This window comes from Ixodes scapularis, unplaced genomic scaffold (assembly GCF_016920785.2).
Source record: "Ixodes scapularis isolate PalLabHiFi unplaced genomic scaffold, ASM1692078v2 ptg002869l_1__unscaffolded, whole genome shotgun sequence".
NCBI classification, from domain to species: Eukaryota; Metazoa; Arthropoda; class Arachnida; order Ixodida; family Ixodidae; genus Ixodes; species Ixodes scapularis.
Genome location: NW_024610276.1, coordinates 469,818 through 484,074, shown reverse-complemented (window position 1 = coordinate 484,074; position 14,257 = coordinate 469,818). Strand labels below are relative to the sequence as shown.

General features: G+C 46.6%; 1 pseudogene; it reads left to right on the top strand.

Annotated features, from left to right (window-relative positions):
• The first annotated feature begins 10,543 nt into the window (after positions 1-10,543).
• LOC115329371 lies at positions 10,544-13,479 on the top strand (annotated as a pseudogene).
• The last annotated feature ends 778 nt before the right edge of the window (positions 13,480-14,257 follow it).

Genomic DNA, 14,257 nt, shown 5'->3' with positions numbered 1-14,257 from the left:
ACTTTGCATTTCGTATAGCATTCTGGAGGCTCACCGCCGCAGTTAGCGCACTTCGGTGGTATCCCGCCTACACAGCCTTTCGTAGAATGTGGTTCACCACATTTTTTGCATTTTGAGGTGTTCTTACAATATTTCGCCACACTTTAATACGTGTAAAACTATTACTCGAAAACATATCTTCTGCGGGACTATAATTCTTCGCCTTCCTATACATAAGCAGTCTTAAGTGTACTCGTGTAATAATTTCAGAGCGCAGCTCTTAGGCCGCTGTCTCCGGCTTGAGCGGCGTCGGCGTCGCCGTCAGCGTAACTACACGTGCATTATGGGACGTTTACCATAATGCAGCGCGCGGACGTTTCCGCACGGTGCCGAAACGTCACCATGCGGAAAACGTCCGCGCGGTGCACTACGGGAAACATCCCATAATGCACCGCGGTGACATTTCGGCATGGTGACGTTTCATTTCGCCACGGTCACGTATCGGCACCGCGCCGAAACGTCGCATGGCGACGCGCGTTTCGCGTGTGAAAGAAGGAGGATTGAGGAGGAGAATGTGTGGATGAGGAGGAGGGGAGGAGTAGAGGTTATGGATGAGGAGGAGTGGCATACCCTCCCTTCAGTATCCTCTCCTCCTCCTCCTCCAGAGCTTCGGTTGTAAACGTCTAATTTTTTCCTTTCTTTTTTCCCCCTGCTATTATTAGTCAGACCAGTCTGCGCCTCGCCCGGTGGAGTTTGCGACTGCAGAAGTTTGACATTACTGTGGTGTACAAGTCCGGCCGAAAGTACAGTGACGCCGATTGTCTGCCAAGGGCCCCAGTCGAGGCCGGGCCTGCCTGCACTAACACGACGACGACAAGTGTATTTTCGCCGCATGAAATCTCAGTGGCATGGCAGCACTCCAAAGAGATAATCCTGAACTGCGAGGATTCAACGAGCATTTAGAGTGACAAAAAAGCGCTGTTCCCCGCATTTTCATACTAACACCGGCTACCTTATCCATCCGACAAGTTGTGCTGTACAGCGAGAACCTCAGCGACAACAACGAGGCGTGGGTGTTGGTGATCTATTCTAGTCTTCGAGAAGAGATATTTCAAGCCTGCCACGATGACCGGACGGCAGGACACCTTGGCTACAGCAGGACTCTTGTCATGATAGGCGAGAGGTACTATTGGCCCAAGCTTGTGAAGACAGTCCATCACTACACCCGATCTTGCCACGAGTGTCAACGACGAAAGATACCACCGACGAGACCGGCAGGACTTCTTCTGCCTTTTACGTCGCTGTTAAGTTTCAAGGGTTTTCATTTCTTTTTTTTTTTTGTCTGTGCTGTTTGTGCACCTTTTGTGAGTGATGTCCTTTATTTTACCGAAGGGCGGGGTATACATTTTATTCGTGGCAGCTTCTCTTTGAAGCGAACGAGCTCCCTTCTACGGGTCTTTTGACAAGGATGTTTCTCGTGGGGTGCCGTGTTACGTTTCTCGCGGAGTATAGTATTACAAACCGTGCATGACGCACTCGTTTTTTTTTCTTTCGCACTTTCGGTACGCATTGCATGATATATTTTACTTGAACGCAGCATGACATGAGGCACTGGTGCCCGCTTACGTAGGAACTCGAAATGCACCTGGGTCAGGCCATGCACTTTACTGTGGTATAGGACATGTTAGCGCACCTCGCCATGAGGCACCGGAGCTTGCTCACGTCCACACTAGGGATGTGCTGTGTCCGGTCACGTAAGCCACGAGTGCTCAGTGCTGTGGACTGGGGTGCGTAGGTCATTACATCTGTAACCTCGGGGCCTGAGTGTGTGCTGGTTAGAGAGAAAGGGGGATCCCTCGAGCCCCTATAAATGAAGAAGCGCGAGAAGCTTCAACGAAGATTCGGCTCTGGGGCCAAAAAGGGGTGAGGGTATATGCTTTTACCGCAAGTTTTTCTTCTGCTGTATAATGTTTGCCGTTGTAAATAAACGTGGCCACACTCGTCACTCGAGGTCTGCCCCGTCGTAACGTGTTCAATAGGATGGAACTACTTTTTTTTCTTACAACTTTCGGCGACTTTACCCATCCTTTGGTTATCATCATCTCAACCTGAAGAAGGAGTTCGCCCGGAAAGTTGACTGCCACGATCTGCCGCATTCCAGCGAATCGGAATGGATTTACTTGTACCGTTCCCACCATCAATGCAAGGAAACCAATGGATAATTGACGCGACCGATTATCTCACATGGTACGCCTAGACGAAAGACCTTCCATCAGGTGCGGCTGTTGAAGTCTTTAAGTTTTTCATTGAGTCCATTGTCCTCAGGCACGGCGCCCCGTACCCCTCATTACAGACCGTGGATCATCGTTCATGGTCCAGCTAACGAGAGAAATCCTTGGTCTTAGTAGCACCAGACACCATCGAACCACTGCGTATCATCCGGAGACAAATGTACTAACAAAGAGGCTAAAGAGTACAATCGCCGACGTGATCTCTATGTGCGTCAACGTAGATCACAAGACGTGGGACGAAGTGTTGCCGTACGTGACCTTTCCGTATAACGCGGCAGTTCAAGAAACCACCAGATTTACACCGTTTCGAACTGATGCACGTCAGAAAGGTCACAACAACGCTCGACGAAATGCTACCTCACGACCCAGTAGACGACGGAACCGACGACACCCAGTTCATAACGCAACAAGCAGAGGAGGTTCGGCCGCTCGCCAGACTCCAACTTGACGACCAACAACGTGTTGACGCCCGCCAGTACCTTTGTCGCCGCGACGTCCACTTTCAACCCGGAGACAAGGTATGGGTGTGGATACCGATTCACCGCCGCGGTCTGAGGGAGAAACTCCTGAAACGGTACTTCGGGACCCTACAAAGTATTTTGCCGACTCGGAGATTTGAGCTACGAAGGGATGCCTTACGGAACAAGAACATCATCACGCCTGAAGTCGTCCACGTCGTGCGCCTCGAACCGTACTATGTTCGATAAGACTGTGATGTGTGATCCCGTACTACACTCTTAGAAAAAAGGGTATGGATAGTCCTCCCTTAGGGGAGGAACGGTCTTGTAACCTATGTTCCTTTAGAAAGAGAGAAACTTTCGTGCCTGAAGCAGGGGAGCAAAGTTCTTCCGTCACCTGCATCTCAACATGGCGGTCCTGAATCGAGCGAATCGAGCCTAATAAGGCTTAACGAGGACAATACATCTTTTGTACGGGACGAGAGGAGCAGCAAATAAAAGCGCAACACAAGCTTTCCGCGAACTGTGTTTATTTCCGAAGCCAGATTCCCCCCCACAGGTACAGAAACTTGCGTTTCGAGAGCAGTTACTCAGTCTTCTCGTCGACAGCACTGCGATGTTAAACGGAGACAACCGATACCCAGTTACTTCGCGCACTTTGCGTCTCACCTTTGGTGTTCCTCGAGTCACAATTCCTTCGTCAACCGCTCATCACGGAGAAGGGCAAACTCAATCCGCGAAACCAAAAGCCGCTCTCGAAAGAGCAAACTCGAAGCCGCTGTGGCCGCTGTTTATCGCGTAGCGTGAATGAAGGTTACATCGCTAGCCACCAGATGGCGAGGTCAAGCAGAGTAATTGCAAGTAGCTAGGCTAGGTAGCGGTACCGCCCAATTCATGTTCTACAAAAAATAATTTGATTTCCTCAGGCCACTATTGCGCTTGAGGATCCTCTACTATACACACGTTACGCGTATTACAAGCATCAGGTGAACATACATTGAGAACATACACGGCGCACACAAATATCAATACAACGGAACACCACACTAACCCGAACACTAAACCCTTCCTATGCGTTTCCGTCTTTTATACTCGTCGTTTTCAACGGACGGAATTTTTCGGTGACTGAATAAGCAATAAAAAATATTCCCAGCATGTTGATTTTTTTCCAGCAATATCATACCTCAGAGAGTATTTTGAATGGCTGAGGGGAGGAATCTCTTATTAAAAAGTAAACGCTCGATCATGCCGTAATTATTTGAAAGCCAATAAATCAAGCCGCTCCAAGGCGGTTCGAAGCCATGAGTTTGTTTCCCCGCACGGCACGTCGTAGCCTGTATTTCTATTGTAGTGTTTGTTTTTCTATTTGTGCTGTTCGCGCAAAGCTGCAATTGCCGTCTTGAATTAATCTCTGTAGAGCGGATATTCACTCAGCAGGAATTGATGCTTCACGGGCTGAGAAATCGCTTTTCGATCAACTTGAATGCAGTCAAAGCCGCGACTTGCGGCAGGTGTTAAGTGTACGGAGCTACGCCGTGGCGAGTCCGAAAACTTCTAGCGCTCATCCCAGCGCGCCGCTTGGAGGGCAGTTTCTCCAGGAACCGTAGTATATATAAACAGCAAAATGAAGGGTAGCTTTTTTTTTCGATTTTACCTACTATTGTTTTTTTTTTTAATTCTAAAATTCCACACTGTAAACATACGTACTTTCCGTCACGATTTCGTACTGTTGTCCTAGCCCCAGAGCGCAATCGCTCTCGGGGACGAGACAACGGACAGTCACACTGGCCACTGTACGATAGGAGCTTATACTGTTGAGACTAGCGTTCCAACATGACTATCCGCACGTTGATCGATTGCACGTAACCCCTCAAGTGGTATTAAACTTTTTAATGTAAAACGAAATGTCAACCTGCGACACCCCGCCCCCTCCGATCACGGCCCGACCAGCGGCATCAATGCCCGACAGTTTACGTCATCTCATCTTGTTGTTACACCACTGACACGCGAACACACGGTCACATCGGCGATAATTCCAGTCTTCTGTTCACAACCCACAACACTGCCATCACGATGTTGCAGCTATGTTGCTGACACGCACACATACAGAACCACGTTGAACGCCGGTTGCACTCGGCATCGGAAAACAGAACCGAACTCAGCACGGAAGGCACCCAGGCACCCGGCAGCAAAACCTGCCTGTCTTGGACGCAGTTCCTGCGATTTCCATAGCGTCGAAAACGTCGACACGGTACCGCGTGGTTTCTCTACTGTAGGACTGTAGTCCTGCAGTTCCATGCCGCGTGTCCCGCAATCCGGAGACGGACATCCTACCCAGTGGACGTGGCGCTGCTGGCACTGCTCCGGAACCTCGCTGTTTCTAGCGGCTTTGTTTGCTCGTTTGATAAAATTAGAGATAAAAACGTCAATGCAGCCGAAATGTTCTGCACGTTTAGACTAGAAGACGGAATTACAGGCGGCCTTCGCTGCCGCTGAAGCTCAATCAACTCAACAGCTATTTATTAAAAAACGTGCGCGACCTGCTCGAAAAACGAAACCGAAAGAAGATGCGTCGGGAGGGCGAAAGCTTTCTGCCGTCTGCCTGGAGAAGGAGAAAAACGTTTCGTTCCTCCCCTTTTCTCGTGTTCGCTTGGGGGCGCGTCAGTAGAAGGGGGGAAGACGCGCCGTTGCTACTTTTTTCCTCCATTTTTTCTTAGAGTGTAGGCTCGATAAAGCCATGTGCCACAAGCCTCCGCAGTTTCGCCTTCTTTTGTTTGGTTTGCTGTTTTTTCTTTTTTTTTGTGCATCAAGAAAATGCTCTTTCTTAAGGTGGGAGTAATGCGACGCGCGTTTCTGAGAAAGCGCGTCCGTAGCCGAACGGTTACTTCGGACCCTACAAGGTACTTCGCCGACTCAGAGATCTCAGCTACGAAGTGATGCCCGACGGAACAAGAACATCATCACGCCGCCCACCAATACCTGAAGTCGTCCACGTGGTGCGCCTAAAGCCGTATTATGCTAGATAAGAGTGTGAAGTGTGATTTCGTACTAGGCTCGATAGATTTATGTGCCACAAGCCTCCGCAGTTTCCCCTCCTTTTGATTGGGTTGCTGTGTTTTTGTTTTTGCGCATCGAGACGATGCTCTTCTTCAAAGAGGGAGTAATTCCACGCGCGTTTCTGAGCAAGCGCGTCTGTGGCCGAACGGTTATCGTACTTCGCTCCCACGAAAATGTTCACACTTTGGCTTCTGGCAGCGGAAGTACCTTTTTGTTATTTCTGTGTATGTCGCATTCTGGTAAATTAGCTAACACTGTTGCTTATTAGAGGTTAAAATGTTCTATGCGCCGAACCTTCTATTCCCATTGTCCCAGAAGCACTCGCGTGTACAGAAGGGGCTCCGCATGACAAACCGGAATCAGTCTCGCCTCAGCGTTCGATCCTGCTGTTTTGCCGCCATCGACGCCTGTGATGCTAGCCTTTTTCTATTTTTCTTTGGGCAGAAGTTCGCACCATTAAACTTTTAGTTTGCTTCAGTTTACGTCGCCTCATCAATTGCCATTCGTGACAACATTTTGTGAATGGACGCACAAAACAAGAAAAATACGTTCCGACCAGCAACACTAATGTAGAGGTGCGAGCTCGGTGTACGCGTACATATTGGTTGTTACAGCGTGTGAGCTCGTACACAAGCAAGATCCCCGAGCTTCGTAGCACCCAGATTCCCATCACTGGCTCGTCTACATACTTCGAAACGCAAACACAAAGGCTCAAGTACAAAAATACAAGTGTGAGTAAAAAAAATCTTCCCGTTTGTCTTGACACAGACTTATAGGGAGTATTCACTGGCGGCCATTGCTGTGTGCCCGAATGCTGAGCGCGTGCTGACGGCGAGCTTCCACAGTTATTTTGCAACGTGCATTCCGCACAATCAAGAGTGTCGGTCTTAGCAGCCTATTGATGTGACCTTGTTCTGAGCATGCGCTCTAAACAGCACCCACAAATATGGCGTCCAGTGAATACTCCCTATAAGGAGTATTCACTGGGCGCCATATTTCTGGGTGCTCTTTAGAGCGCATGTTCAGAACGAGCCCACAATAATAGGTTGCTAAGATCGGAAGTCTTGATGGTATGGAACGCACATTGCAAAAGAACCGTGGAAGCTCGCCATCAACACGCGCTCAGCGGTCGCGCTCACAGCTACGGCCGCCAGTGAATACTTCCTATAGTGTCAAGACACAATTGCCTAGCAATTTGCTATCAATGTTTTAAGACACACTTATCCCTGCACCAAATGGTTAACCCTGTAATTATTCCACATGTAACCCCTTTTATAGTTTTTTTTAACTGCGAAGACCATCTACAGGGGCTGATTGAAAACTCTATTGCATACATAACCAAGCTGAAATGGTGTCCAAAAAACTAGAATGACGGTGAAAATTTCATCGCAATACATATCTAGTACACCCAGAGTGTGCTTATCAAAGTATTGTAACAAAAAGAAAAATCAAAACGAGAGCGTTCAGCAACGTAAAAAATGCTGTCACAATGCAGAAATTACTTCCAAGAGCATAAGGAAAGAAATCGTTTATCTGAATGTCAAAAATAAAAATATAGGATTGTTTTCTTTCTAATGCCAAATTCGCCATCTTTCTGTGCCAACAAACTGCATTAACAGATGCCTGCTTTCCGGGAAACCTAATACTCAACACATTTTATATTTTAATCTGCGTTCCATCTGAAATGCGCTAAATTCAGTTATTTCTTTAATCTATTCATCTAATGGTAGCACTCGGCTGTTATATTTACTGTAACAGAAACCCTCGCTCGGCAGCCGAGCCGACAATTTGTGAGGCGCAGAACGAGAACGTGGTATACCAGCTCTACTTTACAATTAGGACAGTACTTATCTACGTCAGATACTTCAGCTCGCTAGTAGACTGAGGTACGCCTGCATAGCTATGTACAACTTTCGAGAGATAAAAAAAAAATAATGTAGGGGTAGAAGGATTGTATCCAAGCAACGATGCCCACCGCGAAACCGCCCTTGACAGACCTCAATCTTGCCGCCATGTCGTCGCGGCGGCAAGATTGACATCTGTCACTCCTTTGAGACACGTCAAAGGCCAACAACTCGGAGAGCGGAGGAACCCACGCTGTCCCCCTGAAGTACCTACCCTTTTTCGGCCGTATAGATACATAGTACCTACTCCCTACACGAGCATCAGTTTCTCCGGCAACCGGAGGAGTTTTTCTGAGTTTTAGTGGAGCAAGGGCAGCCAGTCTTCTGCGACCTTGACAGTCGCGTCGCATCCATTTTAAACTAAACTTCCAACAAAAAAAGTTCCTCGTTAGGTGACAACTATCTTTAGTAGGGTACGTTGTTGGGCTAGTTGGTTCATCTTAGTAAAACTTAAAATAGCGCAAAAAAGACAAGGACAAGAAGTATACAGGACAGGCGCTAACTTTTATAACTAACTTTTAGATCTGTTTTACTGTGATAACTATCATAGGTGAATATAGAATGTTAAATAAACAAAAAATTAAATGTATCGCTAAACTTATTGCGAAGGACGTTTCGAAGCTGCGAGTCTCTGCAAAAGCTGTTTCGGAACGTGGCGGATGCTTTACAGAAAGGGACCAAAAACTAGGGCTGTTCGCCAAATAAACATTTTAACCCGATTAATCGCCACCCTTTAATCTATTACTTCATTCAATAATCGGTTTCTTATAAAAAAAACGTTAAAAAAATGTCCAAAATTAAATTGTTTGCCCTCATAAACGGATAAATGTACGATTTCATAATTCAAATAAACCCTGATGTGTAGTTGAGAACCGTCAAAAGACGCCCACATTTAAAAGGAAAAAATATTACTACAGCCGCAGAGCCAAAGAGGTTCATTGACGTTCTCCGACCCTAGCGAACTCCTTTGATTGTTCGCAATAGTTTCTGCTGCTCTAAACGGACACTCGCACGATGTTTAAGTGTCTGGGACACGTATAACCTTCTTCTCAAGTTTGGAGTTACAACTATCGCTCCTACAGTTTACTTTAGGACAAAATTTTATCTAAAGTTTGCCTTTATACAGGTGTGCTCGTCCACGTCTGCGTGGGGAATGGGTGGAATTTTTACTACATTTTTTATTGTAGAAATTTAGCCGATGAACCAGTTAAACAAATTAATCGCAATTAAAGCATCAAGCGGTTCATCGGAACGTTAGTCGATCAAGTGCCAAGCCTCACCAGAAACACTTCTGCGGAGTCGTGGACATTGACGTGTTGTCATTGTGACACCACCGTACATAAAAATGCTACTTCGCCGAACTCGGCAACTCTGGGGGCCGCGTTTACAGCGTCCCGGACCACGACTTTGCCGGAAGAACGTGGCGAAGCGACTAAAGGTTAGACAATCTCGCTTCCCCCAAACTCTGTGACCAGAGGCCAACTACGTCTACAATCACAGTTTAATAAACACACCCGAGCCGACCGAGCCTTGTTCCCGCACAAGAAGGCACCACTTACTAAAAGGAGAAAGTCCATCAGATTCACGCCGAAACAGGAAATCAACAGACTTGTCTTTTAGAGCGCAGCTCTTAGGGGCCCGTTCCCGGCTTGAGCGGCGTCGCCGTCGGCGTCGGCGTCGCCGTCGCCGTCGCCGTCGGCGTCGGCGTAACCAAGGTCATCCCAAGGTCACGTGACCCCCAAGGTCACGTGACCCCTCCCAAGGTCATCTCAAGGTCACGTGACCCCACGTGACCCCCTGAAGGTCACGTGACTCCTCGAGGTCACGTGACCCCTTCCAAGGTCAAGGTCACGTGACCCCAAGATGACCCCACGTGACCCTTTGAAGGTCACGTGACCCCCGTCACGTGACCCCTCTCAAGGTCACGTGACCCCACGTGACCCCCTGAAGGTTACGTGACCCCTCGAGGTCACGTGACCCCTTCCAAGGTCATCTCAAGGTCACGTGACCCCAAGATGACCCCACGTGACCCTTTGAAGGTCACGTGACCCCCAAGTCACGTGACCCCTCTGAGGTCACGTGACCCCCGAGGTCACGTGGTCGCCTCCCCAAGGTCACGTGACCCCTTCCAAGGTCATCTCAAGGTCACGTGACCCCACGTGACCCCCAGGTCACGTGACCCCTCTGAGGTCACTTGACCCCCCGAGGTCACGTGACCCCTCCATGTCACGTGACCCCAAGGTCACGTGAGGGTCACGTGGCCTTGAGGTCACCCCCAGGTCACGCCTCCCCGAGGTCACGTGACCCCCTCCCCGAAGTCACGTGACACCCCCCCGGAGCATATTAAAGAATGAGGGGAGGAGGAGGAGAAGGGGGAGGGGTCTACCCTCCCCTCAGTACCCTTCACTCCTCCTCCTCAAGAGCTGCGCTCCAATTCGGCGTTACAGGGATTTGTAAACGGCTTTCACTTTTTTTTAGACGAAACAAGAAGAGAACGAAACATCAATCTGTTCTCACCTCCGGTGGAGGCAGCGCGTTCGCTTACCCGTCTCTGCCCTCATTTTCATAGGAAAATTTTGTCATTTGAGCATCTAGTCAATCAGACGCAATGGTGTCACTTCCGTTTTTTTTTTTTTTATGAGCAATGGAACAGCTGCCGGACATTGCTTTCCTCCTTTTATGTGCGTGCCTAGCAATAAGAAGAGGTGGCTGCAGCTGCAACCTCTCTTCCCTGACTGCATCTTTGGTCTCGAGTCCTAAAGCACAATATTCACGGTGTAAGGGCTTCGCGCACGTTAGTATTTTCTACTTAAACACCGTCTCCGAAATTTTCTTTACTTGTAGAGGCATCATCATGTCGGCGAACAACAATACAGCTATATCTACGCTCAATCCGGAGCTCTACAATGACGCTACCGCAAGCGCGTGGTTCTCGTTTGCCGTGGATGGACTGGAAGCAATGAATGGGGCCTACGGCAGGGACGCCAAAGATGATCAGCAGTTTATTGACCTGGCTTGCGGTCCAGGAGATATCACGCGTGACGGTTTGCTTCCCCGCTGTCTGCCATGCCGGAGGATTGTCGCAGTAGACTTGTCCAGGGACATGGTGGAGTTGCCAAGACGCACTATGGCCATCCGAAGATCACATACGACGTCCTCGATATCGTAGCTGAAGACGTGGCAGACTTTGTGGATCGGTACGGCCGGTTTGATCGCGTCTACTCATTCTTTTGTTTTAACTGGGTGAAACATCACGAGAAAGTGTTCAAGAACATGGCTGAGCTGATGAAGCCCGGAGCCGAATGTCTGTTGTGGTTCTTTGCGTCCAGTCCACATATTCGATTTCGCCAAAAGTAGGTTGAGATGGAGCCCTGGAAGAAGTACGCGAAGGTGAGGTGCTGCAGAGCAGATCCTCTGACTACGGTCGAGTAAATCCCAAATTCTATGGCAAATGTCATTTTATGTAAAATTTCAGAACGTTAATTGATGTCGTGGAACGAATAAAATTAAGTACTGTGAATTGTATACGTCCTAGAAAGATATTTCCAGAAAAAATTGTGAGACAGAATTGTCTGCATAGAAAAGAATAAGCATTCTAACTCTATACTTCGATGGTTTGTCCTAGAAACCGTATGAATATACGGTTTCTAGGACAAACCATTTTTGGGTACAATGGTAGATCTTTCGTAGATTTACCATTGTACCCAAAGTTGGGTACAATGGTAAATCATGTAAATCATTGTAGTCATTGTAGATCGTACAATGGTAGATCATTGTTTGGGTACAATGGCAGATCTACAAGTATTTTCGAAAAGCCGATGATCAGTTCGACCTATTCAGCCGGGGACCAGATCTATCAAGAGTCGACAACGGCTCGAAAGGTTTTACATAAATTCTAAAGTGACAGACAACGGAATGATGCTGGGCAGATTCATATATGAGGACTCATACTCTCGGGAATTCATCACACATTATTTCGTTCAACTTCATTTATTGTAACGTTCAAAGATACCGAGCTTGCTGATCCCCTGGTTTAACCTCACTTGGTTTTTATGTGCTTATTAAAATTATGTAGCTTTTAAAGAATTGTTATCTCGCCATTTCAATACCTTTTTCTAGTATTTTTTGTTTATGTCTTTTACGCAGGTCGCTCAATGTTGCATTCCTCCGACCATCAATATGAATGGGAAAGACGAAATAGCTTCCTATATCTCCAGTTTACTGAAATCTGCTAACCTCACACCATCTATATGCAATGTGACCCAAGAAGCACTTGTGAACTACACCTGCGCCGAAACCATAACCCGTAAGCATATTTTCCAAACAGTCGCGATCTCTGAAGCTCAAGTCTAGACGGTCAATATAATATTTGTACGAATTGGAGCTCGGATATTGGGGTGATGACTGGAAGCTTCTATGTCTCCTTGCGATTAAACTTGTTCGATTATCTTTGCTAGTAACAGATGCGATAATGTGTACACCCCTCACGGAATAGTCAGCATGGTATACCAACACACCTGGAAATATTGTCTTTCCTGTCTCCTTGTTCCCGAGCTCCGACATCTCACAACCACAATCGTTCTTTCTTACAAATTAAAAACACAAAAAGGTTGACTCAATGCCGTGCCGGAGAAAAATTAATGTTTTTCTTTCTTTTACCTATTATAGGGTAATTTGGTTCTTTCTATTTTTTTAGATAAATCACCTAGCTTCATTCATGAACTAACTGAGAGTGTCATTGCATATAGAAAAGGAAAGCCAGTTTATTTAAAGTGAACTCGATTGTTCGCTTGGCGCACTCTGTACAAAACAAACATGGGGCATGAAATGCAGTTAATTTTATTGGGAGCCTTTCTCCGGATTACTGTTCCACTGGCCAATGACTAGCGCTTTTTTTGCGTGCAAACTTACAAGCATTACAAGAAGCTTGGGCCATGTGAACGTCGGCTGTTGCCGTTAAGCATGTTAAAAACAAACACAACAAAAGAAAAAAAGCGCAATTGACAGGGTTGCAAACACAGTTCGAAATTTTTCGCCCCTTCCAGCGTGACTCATTATAATGTTATAACTCGGACAGGCACATTGTAACGCTCTAAACGTGGATATGCGATATTGATCCAACATATGAATTTTGTATTACAACCAGTTTTCCAGTATAGCTTTATGAGATATTCATAGTAGGAAGAGTGCACGTTCATCGTATAAATTTGTTGTTTTTTTTTGTTTTCTTAAGCACCTGACAAACGATTGCCTTTAAAACAAGAGTGATGTGAAGTTCCTGTTTACGGCAACACGAATTTTTAACGGGCGCAGTAAAGTACTGAGCGGTCCCGCCCTGAACTGGCTTGAATACTTTGCTTTTGGCAGTGATGAGATGTTTGACAGTTTTTTGTAGAATATGTGATTACAAATCAAGAACGGGCGTTCTCACTTGCTCTTTTGTATTCACTTCTTGTGCGCGTCTGTTACCTCTCATTTTATTTACTATATATGAATCCCTAAGAAAATATTGCCACTACATTTGCAGCTTCAGAAACTGAATACGAACCTTTGCTCGTGTCCAGAAATCTCGCTCTTAACAATTAACTATGGATGTTTATTGCTATTTATTTTTCAGTGGAGTTGATGGCCATGAACCCCTTGACAAACTTGGTGACAGAAGAGGAAAAATCAGATCTTCTCAAGGAAGCGACCAAAGAAGCTAGCAAACTGTGGCATGAGCAAGAAACAAAGGAACCTCTAATAATGTTTGACGTCGTCGCAGTGTGTGCATTCAAGCCTGAACCATAGCGCCAGTTAAATGAAATGTTATATTACATTTTTGTGTGCCATTTCGGGGTATTTAGGATGCACTAAGAAAAAAATATATAAACCAGGGCAGAAAATGGGTGCACTGCGAGATATTTTGACCGAATAGCACGAAATATATGCTGGTTTTTTTTTTCTTTCTTTTTACAACCAAATAAAATGTAATCAAGAATTTTAATGTGGTTTTCAAGACATTGGTGATATCGCAAGAAATGATATAGCGTGCCTTACTATTGTGCATCATTTTTTTATTATATCTTAGATGCGTATAGATAGAACCTACATTATATTCCGTTCACATAAAGTGACACTAAAATGAAAGAAAAAAAGTTGTATTTAATAGCCTGAATAGAAGACGCATTTTTCTGCTACGATTTATACGCAATATTTACGCTCTTAGTCGCAAAAGTGGAGGTCACAGCCAGCTCTAAGTCTCGCCTACAGATTCGCCTGGCTCCTCGGCAGAGCAGGCTCGTAAGCCTACTTTCTCTGTCGCGACTTCCGGAGCATCTGGTTTGGCGTCTGACACCGCCTGCAAGTCGTGCAAGCAGACGCGCGGCATCGTCCGGCATCTTACGCTACATCCGTCTATCGTCGTTTGCAAGACTCTTAAGACTATGGTTTATAGAACTCGTCTCCGACTGGTGTGTTTAGCGTCATATCTCGCCAATATAACAAAAGAGGTCCTGAACTGGACACAAAGGACGTCTCAGAAGCCGGAGGCTCCTGTTCTATCACAAGTCATTGGTCAACCGTTATA